Source organism: Pteropus alecto, unplaced genomic scaffold (genome assembly GCF_000325575.1).
Source record: "Pteropus alecto unplaced genomic scaffold, ASM32557v1 scaffold313, whole genome shotgun sequence".
Classification (NCBI taxonomy): domain Eukaryota; kingdom Metazoa; phylum Chordata; class Mammalia; order Chiroptera; family Pteropodidae; genus Pteropus; species Pteropus alecto.
In genome coordinates, this window is record NW_006434832.1 from 764,552 (window position 1) to 780,124 (window position 15,573).

The following is a 15,573-nucleotide window of genomic DNA, read 5'->3' on the forward strand; positions in this document are numbered from 1 at the left end:
AGTTATTCAATCACACGCTTATCTAGGTGTTGCTGTGGAGGTATTTAATATCTACAATCAGTTGACTTTAAGTAAAGGAAATTATTCTCAGTAACATGGGTGGATTTCAGAATTGTCAGCCCTCACAATTGTGTAAACCAATTCCTTGGAATAAATCTCTTTATACACACACGCATACGCGCACACACACATACACACACGCACACACACACACCCTGTTTGTGCTGTTTCTGGAGGACCCTGGCTGAAACTCGGGGAAAGCCCAGGTGGAAAGGAACAGAAACCAGAACCCTTAGTCCTATACACTGAAATAAATGAATTCTTCCAACAACCTGATCGAATTTGGAAACAGATTCTTCTCCCGTCAAACCTCCGGATGAGAATACAGTTTAACTGACCTTGATTGCAGTCTGGGAGACTGAGCAGAGGACCCACTAAGCCATTCCTAGACTTCTTTTATCTTTCCCAGTTTTATTGAGAAATAATTGACATATGCAAATGTATAAGTTTAAGGCAAACTACATGATGGTTTCATTTACATATATTGTGAAATGATTATCACAATAGGTTTAGGTAACATCCATCTCCTCATATAGACACAATATAAAGAAAGAAAAAAGGGGGGACATTTCTCTTTGTGATGAGAATGCTTAGACTTCTAATCCATAGAAACTATGAAACAATAAATGTGTGTTGTCTTACACCATTAAATCTGTGGTCATTTGTTATATAGCAATAGAAGAAGAATGAATACACCTGCCCATCTGTAATAGGTAGTCATCTCATAGGGCCGTTAGGCAGCTTCAATGAAATCATACAACAGTGTGCTTATCTGAGTGCCTGGCATGTATTTAATGCACACACAAAAAAATCAACAAATGTTTGCCCTAATTCTACAAAAATTATTGAGCAGTGTTCAGAGAATTAGAAAAAGAATTAGAAAGGTCTAGATCCATGGGGCACCTGCAAATCACCATCTCTCACATAAGGGAGAAAAGAGTCTAGATTATCCCAGAGAAGCAATAGGTAGTGTGGTGGTTCAGTGCGCACATCCTGGAGCTAGACTGCCCAGTTCAGTCTGGCTCCGCCATCTGTCAGCTGTGTCACATCAGTCGGATGATGTAAACCTCTCTGTGCTTCAAGTTCCTCATCTGTAAAATAATAAAAGAATAATACCTGGTACACAGTAGAGCAATACAAGTGTTAGCTAATATTATTGTTGTTATTATTACTGTTATTATCATTTGGCTCTAATGCATAACCATATAACTCCAAAGGACTAAGGTGAAATTAATGTACACATTTATCTATACCAATTGAGCAAATAAAGATGATCCAATAGGTAATTACACTTCAGGAGCTACTCATTTTGCATAAACTTTCTACATCCTTGTCCAGGGATTCTGATTGCATGATCTCCTCAGGACTGTCTGGGGATGGGGAAGGACTGTATCTGGCACAGAGCTTTCCCTGCACAGAATTTTGTCATCCCTACCCCTCTTAAGCTCCAGCGCTACTCACTCTTGCTGCTGCCCCAGGTCCCCCATATCCAGCAGAGGGCGCTGTAGTCTCAAAATGCAGCCCTTAGACCTGTCCTTCCGAGGACCCGCTGCCAGCTGCTAGGGAGGGAGGAAGGGTACCTGCAAGGGGGTGAGCTTGACTCCAGTCAGACCGTTTGTCTCATCTAGTCCCTTTCTCCAGCACTCTGCAAATTCCTATCACTCACTGCCGGATCGTCTTCCAAACCTCACCCTGCTCCATGAGACATCTTCTGCAAGCTCCAGAGTTCCAGACCTTCCTTCTTTGAATCCCAGAAGCTTCATTTCAGCAATGCATCATCCCAGCCTCATGCTGTTCTGTTACTGTTTCCAAATGCCATGGCAGCACATCTGTAAACCTAGGTCTGGCTTTCTAAGAGGCTTTCTGCCAGCCACCCACAGGCTTTTCCTCCCCAGTCCCGTTCCAACTACTCCAGACAAAGCTCACTCACCCCACCCAGTTTATATCCGCCTCAATCTGCTTCAAGGCAAAAGGCTATTTCTTTCATTCAATCTTTCTGCTAACAATGTTTGGGGCCAAGGTTAGCATCACGCAGAGATGAAGACCAGCCAGCCTTTATCGAGCACCTACTGTGTGCCAGACATCCTTCTAAGGACTTCACATAATCTTCACAACAACCCTATGCAGTTTGTTAGACCCATTTTACGGATGAGTGGTTAAGGGACATGTCTGTGGTCACACAGCTAGTGGGTGAGATAGTAGTCAAGCTCAAGCAGTCTGGGCTTTTAAATTAATTAATTAATTTATTTATTTATTTTTACGCCTCCAGCACCCGGCTTTCCTAGGTGGTCTCCCATCCAAGTACTAACCAGGCTCAAACCTGCTTAGCTTCTGAGAGCAGTCTAGGCTTTTTAAACAGAATACTATCTGGACTTTTAATGTAGACCTGGGCCTCTATTCTTGATCTTAATACAGTGCTGCCTGATATGGTAACTAGTAGCCACAAGACCACTGAGCATAGGACTAAGCCAGACTGAGTTATGCTCTAAGTGTAAAATGCACACTGAATTTCAAAGATGTTGTTTCAATATATATATAAGCATTAATAGTTTTTGTATTGATTATATGTGAAAATTATAGGATTTGGGATATACTGGGTTAAATAAAAGACATTATTAGAATTAATTTCAGCTGTTTCTTTTTACTTTTTGATGTGGGTACTAGAATATTTGAAATGGCATAGGTGGCTCACTTTTTATTTCTGTGGGGTGGAGTTCTAGGAGCTCTCAGACTAGTGGAAAGGCAGACAGGATCTCAAATGATTCTAAAACAAGGGAAAATGTGGTTCGTGTCCTGAGAAGTGAGAACAAAGCAGCGTAGGAGCCCAGGGAAGCTTTCACCGTGGAGACAGCTTTGAGTCAGACTTCCAAAGGTCTGTAGGGTTTGGCCCTGGAGAGGAGAGGAGTGCAGACAGCAGAGGCCAAAGCTGCAAAGCAGAGGGAACCTAAAGTCAACCAGCGGGGCTGAGGCACCGTGTGCTCTCAAGATAACTAACTAGAGGGAGCCAAGGCGGGTAGATCTTGGGAATGCTGGGGTCGGGGGGGCAGTTGAGTATGGGGCCAAAGTCTCTTGGCAGGATGGAACTCCAGACACCCAAAGTTGGGGGGGTGGCCTGGGAGGACTGGGGAAATTACCAGCATGAGGCTCCAGCAGGGATGGGGGCAGACAGTAAGCAGCAGGCCTGCGCCCTCCTACCTCTGCTCCAATTTCTCAGGTCCTCCCTCCTCACTGCTCCTGGAGGAGAGTGTGGTGAATAAACTCAGAGTTTGGCTGTGGGAGGATGGCTCTTGAGGAGCATTTCCTGACTTTGGCTCACAACTGCTTCCTGCCCAGAGCTCCAACACTTGACCTCCATTAAATTCCTTCCTCCCAGGGGAGGTGGGTGGCCATGAGGGCCTCGCAGGCTTAGCAGGTCCAGAGACCCAAGCACCTCAGCAGCTGAATCCAAGTACTAACCAGGCAGGATCCCAGGTGTCCAGACGCCCGGCCTCCCCCAGCCCTTCTGAGGACCTGAAATCCAGGCCTCAGAGTGAAACTCCCTCAGACAAATTTTAGAGGTGAGGGGAGCCCCACCCTCCTTCTCTCCCCTGGGGTAAGGACCTCATTTTCCTTTTGGCCTGTTTTACCCCTTTGGGCCCCTCAGCTCTGGGTGGGAACTCACATCTCTTCTTCGTCTGTGGGGCACTTTTTCTTCTCAAACAAAGGTTGGGGGTTTCTGAAGGAAAAGGGGGGCTATGTGCGAATTCCATAGGAAACAAAGCTAAGTGATTCCTTCCCTAGAACCACCTGGGGCCTCCATTTGATCTCAGTTTCCTCCCTGGTTATGATGGGAGGCTCAAAGGATGTGATTTTCGAGAGCCCACTGGAGGTTGGTAAAAGGGGCCAGATCTTTCTTTCTTACTTCTCAAGCCTAAACCACACCCCCGCCACATTCGCCTGGGTAATGTAATATCAATACTGAAAATAGGGAGACCACCCAAAAGAATCCAGCTCAACCATGAACCTCCTGCTCTGCCTCTAAGTTACCCTTGTGCCCTTTCATAAATCCTAAAGACCCCTAGGGGACAGCCCCCCCCATCACCATACCAACCAGGAATCCTTGACGCCTCCAAAAATAGCTGCACTAGGCAGGAGAGGTGAGATGACCCCAGGGGAGCCTTAGTCCCTTAATCTTGCCTTGTCCCTTGATCACCAGCTAAACTACAGTGTTGGACATCTCATCCCAACACCACATACCCTTTGACTCAGGGGCAGAATCTCCTTAGATGGACCCTTCTCTTCCAGGGATGCCCCCTCTCCTCCATGGGGAAAGCCCCCACTGTACCTAGGGCTTCCCCTGGTGGCGACAGAAAAAGCCTGCCAGAGATTTGAAGAGAAGGGAGGGGAGGAACCCCAGAGGAAACTACTAATGGGGATAAAGGACGTGGAGACATCTCCCCTCTCTCTCCCTTACTCGTCCCCCCGCCCCTTCTCTTGGGGACCAGACACCAAGGAGTGGATTTGTTGGAGCCTAAAAGGGGCCAGATTCTATTTCCACTATTTTTAGTGGTGGGATAACACACCACCCTATCACTGCCTGGGGGGTGTTAAATCAGGGCTCCAGGCCCCCAGCCCTAGTCTTAGGCCCCTTGAATGAAGAGGGAGCCCACATTGCAGCATCAAGAGTTAGGCCAGCTGGGGAGAAGAAGAGGTGAGTCCTGACTTGATCTGAGACAGAGCCTCCTCCCCACCCTCCCCACCCGTGCCCTGTACCATCAACTCATCCTCTCCGTGTCCTCAGATCTCTTTCTAAATACTTCTCTTCTTTCCTCTCTTCCGTCCTACTGGTTGAACAACTAAGCCTGGCTTGGAGAGGGGATGGCAAGTGGGAAGAGAGGAGGGAAGGGACAGCGTGGGTTGAAGAGGGGGACCCTCAGCCTAGGCAGCCCCAACTTCACCTCATCTTCGCCCCATCCCAACCACCCTTGGTTTGGCTCCTGTCTCTTCCGTCCTACTGGTTGAACAACTAAGCCTGACTTGGAGAGGGGGTGGCAAGTGGGAAGAGAGGAGGGGAGGGACAGCGTGGGTTGAGGAGGGGGTCCCTCAGCCTAGGCAGCCCCAACTTCACTTCATCTTCACCCCATCCCCACCCCATCCCAACCACCCTTGGTTTGGCTCCTCTGGGTGCTTCCATTTTTGGAGAACTTCAAGGAAGCCGACAGACTAGCTGCAGAGAGGGCAGTGAGAAGGGGACTGGAGGTAGGGAGAGGGGAGAGGCAAGGGGAGCCCAGGCCCAGAGGCCGTTTTTGAGAGGTGAGGGCGCTACTCCCCCTCAGCCCCGTGAGTTGCAAAGAATTGCTAATTGCAAGTAAACGAGGCCTCTGTGTGGGGGAAGGGGCAGTCTCTCTGCTGTCAGGGGCTACCGCCTCTTTGAGTGCCCGGGTAAGGCCAGGCCAGCCTGCTCTTCTCATGTAAAGCAGCTTTTTGTCTGGGGGAGCCAGGGCTGGGGCCAGGGGCTGGGGAAGGGGCCCAAGCCATTAGCAAGCTTCTTGTTCCCCAGAAAGGGAGAAGGGTGCCGAGGCCTCCTTGGAGTGAGGACCACCCCCTCCTCCACTCTCAAGCTTTTTATGGTGGGGCTTGATGGGGTGCTGCCCAGCAGGAGAGGGTGGGCCTGGGATCCTAGCACCCCCCCTTGCTGGATTGTGGGAAAAAACTGAGCACAAAGAAGGGGGCTGGCCTAGCTAAGTTGGGAGACAGGGCAGCTCTGATCCAGGGATGCCCGGAAGTACCCATCGCCAGAGCCCCTTCTCAGAGAATGGCCCCAGTGCCACGTGTACCTAATCTGGTCAGCTGGGCCCCCTTTCGGACTTCCTCATTCACTCTGCCAACCCTCCGCGCCTTTGCCTACTATGAGAAGGAGAAGGGTCTTAAGGATCTAAGCCTGCTTCTTGCCTGAGCCCAGCCAGGGAGGAGAAGGAATCAAACTTCTAGACAAATCCTCTAAACATAGGAGCACAGGAATAATGCTTCCAGACCCTGGGGCCACAAAACCTTTTAAAAACCAGAGAGTCTCACCTTCTAATGCAAATGCCCTGTTTTATGAGCTTATAAACTTGGAAAAGAAATTATATAACCTTTGAGCCTTAGTTTTCTCATCTATAAAATGGGGCAATGATACCCTGCCCTTAAAGTCCTTGTGACAATATAAAGAGATGCAAAGATCCTGTATGACTGTCTCTGTTCCCTTCCTGGGAACATCCATTCTTACACACACACACACACACACACACACACACACACTCACTCACTCAAATTTTCAGCCTTAACTCTGATAAGCGTTATTGTTCATGTTTATTTTTCTGTAACTCAGGTTAGTTTTTGTTTTGAATAACCTTTCCATCAAGGTAGAAGACAGGTAACCTATTCAACACACACACTGCAGGGATAATGATACCTGGGTACTTCACATTCATATAGCACTTTACGGTTTCCAGAATGCGTGTGTCAGCTCTTGACAACATGCTAAATGGAACCGATTTTTTTTCTCTTTTGACTGGTGATGAAACAAAAATTCAGAGGGCAAATCAGTGCCCCTGACTCCTCCTTCAGGGCTCATCCTACTCCACGGCGTGGCTCATCTCCTCTCACAAATTAAACAGTGGAGCCCTGGGCCAGAGTGAAACCAGCCCCGGCAGTCACAGTCCGGGCATCACCCAGGGTTTTTCAGTCGCACAGCTGGTCTTGGTGGCCACCTGGGCTCTTCCCCCTAAATGGATGCTGGTGTGGAAACTCTAGGACCATGTGGGTCCCCCTTCATTCTGTTCCACGTTGGGGTCCCTGAGAAGCAGAGGGCTGGCTGCAGGGGCTGATTGTCTGCTCCCCTCCCACCCTGGGAACCTCTGAGATGAAACCTTCCCTTTGGAAGGCAGCAGAGAGACAGACACATTTGAAATAGATGAGGAAGTCAGTTCATTCCCTCTGCCCTTTTCTTACTAGAAGTTTGCTAGTTCATCTAGGAATGTCTCTTCCCCTTCTTTCCTCCCTCTATTTTGGGGACCCCATGGTATCTCCTCATCCCAGTGTTGCCTTGGTCGGGCCCCTTGGTCAGACCCCTTGGCCGGGTGGAGAGTGCTGACCCCCCGCCTGCCAGACACCCAGGGGCTCCTGATCCCAGAGGGCCTTCGGCCAAGGGGCTCTGGCTTTGGGCCAGGGCCTTTCTCACTGCCTGGCTCCTTCCCCACAGGCCCCTAATCCATCTCACCCAGCAGGAAGCCCGTAAGCTGCCTTTTCAGCGGCCTTCCCCAGCCCGCTGTGGGCTCTGTGCCTTTCTATACTACCCTTGGCAGGAGCTGTGTTATACAAGCTGGAGAGAGCGGCACCCGCAAAGAGGTCATTGTGCCCAAGGCAGCTTCCAGCCCCAGCAGCCTCTCCTCCCTGGTTGCCTCCCTGGGTTTCCCCCTCTAACATACTGCCTGGCCATCCGTGGGCACTAACGGCCCTGGCTAACTCAAATCAAAGCCCCAGGCTGGGTCCAGGTGGGAGTGGGGATGCTAGGGGGACAGTGGGCAGGAGGCCAGGGTCTGGGGAAGTGTGGCAGGCAGGAGGGGGGCCCCTCTGGCTCTGTGCCTTCGGTCCTTTTGGCTAAACTCTCCAGCTTTCCTGTGATTCCAGCTCCTTCCCCCAACTCCTCAGAGCTTATTCACTGCCTTCTCAGACTCACTTATGCAGCCAAGACTGAGGGCTGGGGGAGCCTGGCTCCTGGAGGGGCTACAAGACAGGACCTGGCCCAGCCCACCACAACTGACTGTTTCAGATGGGTGAAGAGAGAAGCCAAGGAAAGAAAAGAGAGGGCTGAGAAGGGGAGGGGACTGACTGAGTTCTTTCTGTCCTCCGGGTTATATTTGGGTGACTGCTTGTCATTCCTGAGGTGGGGACCTCACGTCTTAGATTATTCTAGGACGAGCTTGACTTTAACACCCCAAGCCTACAGCCTCGGCAAGTATAATCCTACTGGTTCTGATTTTTGGCTTAGAAAATATGGTCCTTGTATGGCCTAGTCCCTACCTTGCCCTTAATCTTTCCCTCCTCTCTTCCAGGAAAAAAAAAAAGTCCCCTACCTAGGCCCCTTCTCCACAGCCCAAACCCCAGCCCAGCTTCTTAGTCTCCACTCCAGGAAGCCAGTCTTTTGCTGGCTTGGAGTGGTTAGAGGAGAGTTGGGGGTGCCTCTGGGAGGTCTGTTTGTAGTTCAGATTCCTCTCATTCCAGGCTCAGCAGGCTCTCTCTAAGGGGAGGGCCTGGGATGGAGGGGCGGGGGGAATCCTTGGGGCACCAGCTGCAGGGAAGGAAAGCTTCCTGGAGAGAGGAGAAAAGTGTGTTTTCTTCTCCTCCCAATGACCCCCATCCACAAGATAGGACCTGCCTCTTCCAATTCCATCCTTGGGGTCCCCCCAGAAGCTACTTCAACATGAAGGCCCCTCCCAATAAAAGGAGATTTTCAGAGGGTTCAGCTAAGGTCCTTATCATTGTCTTTGCTTCCTAATGGACCAGCTTCTCTCCTTTTGTGATATTTAGAGATGTTTGGAAGAGTTGCGGAGAGCGTCAAAAGAGAGATGCTTGGAGAGTAACTGGGTCAGCCCCAGCGGCAAAGCGGTCTCACTCTGTCCCTAAAATCGAAGTCCCCTTTAGATGTTGACTTTAATCCAGCATTAGCATATTTGTCCCTCTATACTACCAGCTCTCAGGCCACGAAATTCCTCAAAAGTTAATCAGAGTGACAGCTATGGGGAAAAAGCATCCTGAACCGTCTGGGTCCTAGCAGTCTGACACCTGCCCCAATTTCCCTGGAAAACCTCCCCAGATGTCTCCACCTGATCTAGGGAGAGAAGAGAAAACAAATACAAAAGACTTGTATCGAGCGTCCATTAAGTGAAGTTACTGCTCACTACCACTTCATCTGATCCTCCCAACCCTTCGAGAGGGAAGATTATCATCCCCATCTTGTAAGGGAAGCACCTGAGCTTGGAAAAAGAGCTTCAATGACCTGTCCAGGGAATGCGGTAAGGAAGCGAGCTGAGATTCAAACCTCCTCCACATGTGGAGGTCAGTGCTCTGCTCCAGCACGCAGCCTCAGAGGTAGGTCTGCCTCGCTTATGTGCCTCTGTTCAGGCCTCTGGGGTGACCTCTGGCTGACATTCTGCTTTCAGGTTACAGAGCCGCATGAGCAGCCCTAAGCTTCCCTTCCCCAAATAATTGTCCCTACAAATCTATTTTCTCATTCAAGTCTCACTTCAAAAGGAACCAGACAGATTTATTGTGCCCATTCTGCAGATGGAAAAACCGATACTCGGAGAAGCAAAATGACTCACTGAAGGTCAGAGAGGTATTAAGTACCAAGGCCAAGACCTGAGCACTTAGAACTCCTGTGTCCACTTCGTGGGTTCTCCCTATGATGTTAAATTTGATTTTTCCCTTCACTCCTCAGATTGGCAATGAAATATGGCTTTAAGGAACTGGATAATCTTGTCAAAACTAGAGGCTAGAAACCTGGACCCTTGAAACCTGGCTTGCTCATTTCTCCTCCTCAGACCTTAGCTTCTCCCTTCCCTAAGTGTGGGTTCCAGAGGTGGCCAAAGTGGTCAGGATAAGGGAATTGGCTCGGTGTCAGGGCAGGATGCTTGAGTTTCTAGACTACCCAATCTAGGGAGTTCTTCAGGCCCCGCCCTACTTATAGAGGGCATTGATTTACTTAATAAATGTTCACTGAGCACCTACTATATACCATCTATTAGAGGAACTAGGGTGTGCACAAAAATGAAGACAGCCTCTGCCCTCAAGAGACTACCTTGCTGAGAGCAGGGGGTGTTAGACATATCTAACAATGTACCAAATAACACATACCAGATGCTAAATGCCATAAGCATGAACCAAAAGAAAGGAGAGTGGAAATGGGATCAAGAAAGCACCAGAGGGGCCTTAAAGTTTTGACAATGGTGGAAAAACATTCTTAAAAAGGCCCACTGGGGCAAGAACATAGAGTATGAAAGTACCAAGTGTTCTGCTCTGTCTAGTTCACAGGTAAAGTGAGGATTTGGTGCAAGAAACAGAATCCATTCTAGGTGCTTTATGCAGAAGGATATTTAATGCAGGTGCTGTGGACTGAATTGTGTCTTCCCTAAAATTTGCATGTTGAAGCTCTAACCCCCAATGTGAATATATTTCAAGATAAGGCTTTTAGGAGGTACTTAAGGTTAAAACAAGTAGTAAGGGTGGAGTCCTAATCCAATAGGTCTGATGGCTTTACAAGAAGAAGAGAGATTTTTCTTTCTATACCACACACCAAAGAAAGGGCCATGTGAGCACACAGTGAGAAAGCAGCCATCTTCATGAGAGTCCTCACCAGAACCCAACCGTGCTGGCACCCTGATCTTGGATTTCCAGCCCCCAGAACTGAGACGATAAATGTCTGTAGTGTAAGCCACCCAGTCTATGGCATTTTGTTATGGTAGCCCCAGCAGGCTAAGACAATAGGAAATTAGGTGCTTACAAAATTGTTGGACTAGAGGAACAGACTCTATAATGAAGTCACAGAAATGATCCTTCAGTAGGAGTTACCACCTCTGCCATAATCAGGTAGGAGAGAATCAGGAGGCTGCCACCGGAACTAAGGTCAAGGATGCAACCCCATAGCCCCACAGGAATCAGTGCCATGCTGCTACTGCTGTCCGAGATTTAAACTGGGTGCTGCTGCAGGAAAAAAAAAAACCCATTCCAGGACTTTGTCTACCAGCAGAAATAGCCAGAGCTGCAAGAACATGTCTTCGTTTCCCTTCCACTTTCCAAGTCTTAAATGAATGCCTTTTGTATCTAGAGCTCCAGCTGCAAGAGAGTCTGAGAGATGAGGTTTTTGGCTTTCCAACCTCTGCAGTACACAAAGGTACCTAGGAGGGAGTGGGAGTGGGTGCAGCCCATCCTGTCCACCACAATGTGGCAAATGCAGTCGAAGTTCACACCGGACAGATTATGTTGGGATTAGATTTTGAAGGGCAGTTGAATGAGTTTGGAGTGAGACTGGGCAGCTGCCAGGATTAACTAGGGCTCTGAAAGATAATTGAGTGGTCTAGGAAGCAGATAGCCCTAGAGTGTATATAGCAATCACTTGGAGATTATAAATTCAGATCATGAGTAGCGCCCAGCAATCTGTATTCCCAACAGGTGAATGCTGCCACAACACCCCTTCTCCCATGATTCTGATGCAGGGACCCAAGAACATTGTCCTGGGACAGGAGCTCTGATGAGGCAGTTCCATATTGTTCTGTGAGCTCTGAAAAGCTTTGATTTGTGGGGGGGGGCAAAGGCCAAATTAGCCCTTTCTTGAAAAATATGAGTGAGATGAGGGTGCAGAGGAAGGGGGGCTCTGCTTTGGACACAGGAGCCCAGGGATTTAAATCCCCACCCTCCCCCTGAGGAGGACTGAGTGGTCAGTCAAGAATATGCACAAGATTTCCTTCGGTCACGACCCACTTTCTCCTCTATCCTGAAGACCCTGGCATGGACATTCAGGACCCCCGGGACCCTATTTTGATTGCAGAGTTTCCATTAGAGAGCACCTTAAAATGAGGAGTTTAAGGATTCAGCGGAGAAAGAGCAAGGTGAAACAGAAACGGGAGATGGGAGAGGAAAGGGGGAGGGAAGTGGCACTGCCATCCAAATGGCCTCGAGTCCCCACTGGAACCCAGTGTCGTCCATAGCCCACACTGAATTTCAACACAAAATAATCTATTAAAAATAGATTTCCCTTTTCTTTCTCAGTCATTTTTTCTTCTTGGCTCTTACTCCCCCAATCCCCCACTTCTGAGGTAAAGGCCATACACAGCTGTAGAAGTCCTGGCCTCCTCTTCTTAGCCCAGCCCCACATCTCTGGGGAAAGGGGTCTCGCCAAACCAGAGCAGGGCCAGGCTATGGGGCCAGGCTGCCTGAGTGGAGGGGCTTTCCTCCTTCCCAGGGGTCCCCTCCCACACCCAGCTCCAGAAACCTAAGGCCCCCTTTAGAAGCATCTGCAGCACAACTTAGCCAGGGTCCCCCAGGCCTTGCTCCTCTGGGCTGATTCTCCCAGGACAAGAACAGGCTTTCAGGCTGGGGGAAGGAATTGTCCCCCCTACCCCAAGTTAACACCACAAAGCAAAATCCAGAGAAGGAGGGGGAGTGGGCAGGGCTGTGGAGGGGGTGGGGGCCTGGTTTGAGAGCCAGGTCCTCGCTAGTAAATCAAAGTTGGTTTCCCAGATGGAGCTGCAGCCGCTTTGATTTCTCAAGTTGCCCCCCTCCCCCTCTGCTCCCCTCACCCCCAGCTCCATGGTTTCAATTCCTCCCTGAAAAGCAGTGGGGCCTCCTTTCAAACCAGCCCAGCTCCTCCAACTCCCAACAACAGCTTAAGTTACAGGAAAGAGAAAGGGGAGGGGGTGAGGCGGCCCAGCCTGGAGGAAAAGGAGCAAATTTTGGAAGAAGCGAAAGGGACAAGGGAGAGTCAAGAGATAAAGAAAAGGAAAAGAAAGAGCAAGTTAGGAGATGGGGTGCGGCCAGGAATGGAAGTGTGTGCTTTGCTGGAGCAGGAGGGGAGCCCTAACTGGGAGGCAAACCTTTCTCAGTGAGCACCCCCACACTCATCACTCCTGAGGACTCCTTCACATCTACAAGTCTATAATTCAAGCTCTCCCATTCCTCTCCTCTTGGCATTAGGTTCCAGAAGCTTCAAGGAGACAAAATATCTGACTCATTCATTTCCAGGGACACTTATTTCCTGGGCCAAGAAGGCTCAGTCCCCCCGTAAGAACCTCACTAACCCAACTTAGCACTGGTTTTTCAGCTTTGTTTTCCCCAGTCTGCTCTGAGCAGCCCACACCTTGCTTTTGCTTGGGCCTAGGCCTGGGCTAATTAAATTCCTTAATTAATAGATCATCTGTTATATCTGTTTAATCCTTTTATGGCCCATTTTGCCATCCAGAGACCTTGGAGAAGGGTGCTGGATAGATAAAGGGGATAATAGCCGTACTCTGCCAATTCCTCCTCCCCTTTTGTCCCCAGAGTCAGGGGCAGCCTTGGAACTTGGCAGGCGGTGGGATGAGGTACAGCGAAGGGGACTTACAAGTGGGCAGGAAGTGGGGGCTCCAGGAGTCCTAGATCTGATTATTTTGTGGCCGGTGCTAAGGGCTGGTGGCCTGAGAGCTAAATGGAGAATGGAGTTCAGGGAGAGGGAATTTGGTATCTCACATGAAGGTGAATTCCAGGTCTTGGTGGCCAGGCTCAGAGAGACAGCAGAAAAGGAAGATTCTCACAGAGCAGAGGAATACCTTGTGGGTTGGGGGAGGGAATAGCCACCTGGATTCTCTGAACGCCGTTTTCCACAAAGCGTATAGGACCTACCTACTGAGAGTAGAGTATTTTTGCTACTCAAAGAATAAAACCCTTTGAGGATCTCAAAGCATCTGAAAGGATATTCTCTTCCTCACTCCTCCCTCTCCTACAAAGATACACACACCCCTTCCCCTTTAGGATGGAGGGACCTCAGTGCTTTGGGAAGGAAAGAATACTGACCCAGGATTGAGGAGATAAAGAAGGGACTCATAACTCTACTAGGGAAGATGATTTCTTTGGAAGGAAAGGCTTTTAACAGAAAAGAAGCAAGGAGACAGGTACACATGCAATTACCTCAACTCTTCCCCATGGCAAATGAAAAGTGAAAGGCCAGAGACAAGAGGATTTTTGCATAAGAGTTAGGAGTCCTCATGTGTTCTTGGTCGGGAGAAGGTCCCTGTGCTTTCCTGGGCATTCCTACGGTGTGCTGGGTATTGCTGACTGATTGTTTTACTCATCTGTAACACATAAGCCTTTCACCTTGTCAAGGTGGCATCCAGCAGGGACGTTTCAATGATCTAAACATATTATTCTCACAGCCCCCTACATCTGGCCCAAAGGTAAAATCAATCAATGTTTTTATGATCTTCTTATACAGATGAGGGAGTAGAAGCTTAGGAAGAAAAAACGACTATAAGGCTACTCAGCAGGTGTGGGATGGAGCCACACCTGCAGCCTAGACATCCTGAGCCCCAGACCAGGTTTCCTTCCTCTCCACCAGACATTTGCTCTGCTCTCCTATCAGGCTGAGATTTCTGCTCCTGCAGACGATCCCACAGAATGGAGCGTCTAGTGTCTTTACAGTGGGCACTCAACGATTATTCCATATATCGGATTTGTAAGCTGAGAGATGATTGACAGTATTGCCCCAGGATTTGGGGGAGAAGTGGCACTGGCACTGTGCACTAGGGATACTTAGGGTCCCGGCCCACAGTAGGAGCCCAAGACCAAACAGAAATGTTTCTCAGGGAGGAAGAGCAGCCCGATTTGCCAGAGGCCTGTTGCCCCTTAGACTGTAAGCTCCCTGAAGCTGGAGCCTGGGTGTCTGCAGACTTTGTCTGCTTTACATACAGTAGGTGTTCAATAATTTATTGGACAAAAATAATAGCTGTGATTTGCCAAGCTTTTAGCCTAGGATCAGATCAAGTGAGTGCCATATACTGTATCATTTAATTCTCACAACTGAAACAAGGTAAATAAAAATTCTGACTTGAGGCTCCCATACCAGGAATAATAAGCCTTCTGACATTCTCCTCTGGCCCCGCCGCTCCTTTTCAGTCTCTCTTCTCCTCAGTCCCATGGTCCTTAAAAGTTGGCATCCCTAAAATTTTGGTCTCTCCACCCAATCCACCTTCCCTAGGTGACCTTAGCCATTCTGACAGCTCCAACTGTAGGTATCAGATCTAAATCTAGCCCAGAGCTCTCTCCTGGGCGCTAGGTTAGAAGATGCACCTGCGTTCTGGTCATCTTCCCTTGAACATATCACAGTCTTGACTGTGCTCATTATTTACCCTGTCCCTGCATTTCCTGGCCTAGATAATGGCATCAGCGCATCTAGGTAGAAACCTTGGGTGGCTTCCTTCCTTATTTCTCTCCTCTCCACCTACACTGCTGCGGCTTAGATGATGCCCTCACCATCTCTCACCTGGTCTCTTGCAATCTATTCCTCACCGGTGTCTCTGACTCAGCCAAGTCATGTTCCTCACAGCTGCCCAAATGCACTCCCTAAAACTTAAGTGGGACCACTTCTCTCCCCTAGACACTCCAGTATTTCTCCATCTCCAGGAGTCTGGATTGTGTACACGGTATCTAAGGTCCTTGCTTACTTAAACCTTCCCTGCCATCATTCTCCCAGATGTACACGGGGCTCTAACCAGGCCAAAATACTTGTATACTTGTGCTCCCTTCCATTTATTTCACCCCACCATGTCCTTGCACATGCTGTTCCCTCTGTCTGGAATGCCTATCCCTGCCTTGAGATTGTGGGTTCATATTTCTACACCTAGCACCTTACACATGGTCTTCAAGGCCCTGTGAGTCTGACACCTATTGGCCTTTCTTTTCTTCATCCTACTTCACTCCTCACTCCAACCACACAGGCCACGCTGCTCTCCCCCACTCAAAGTT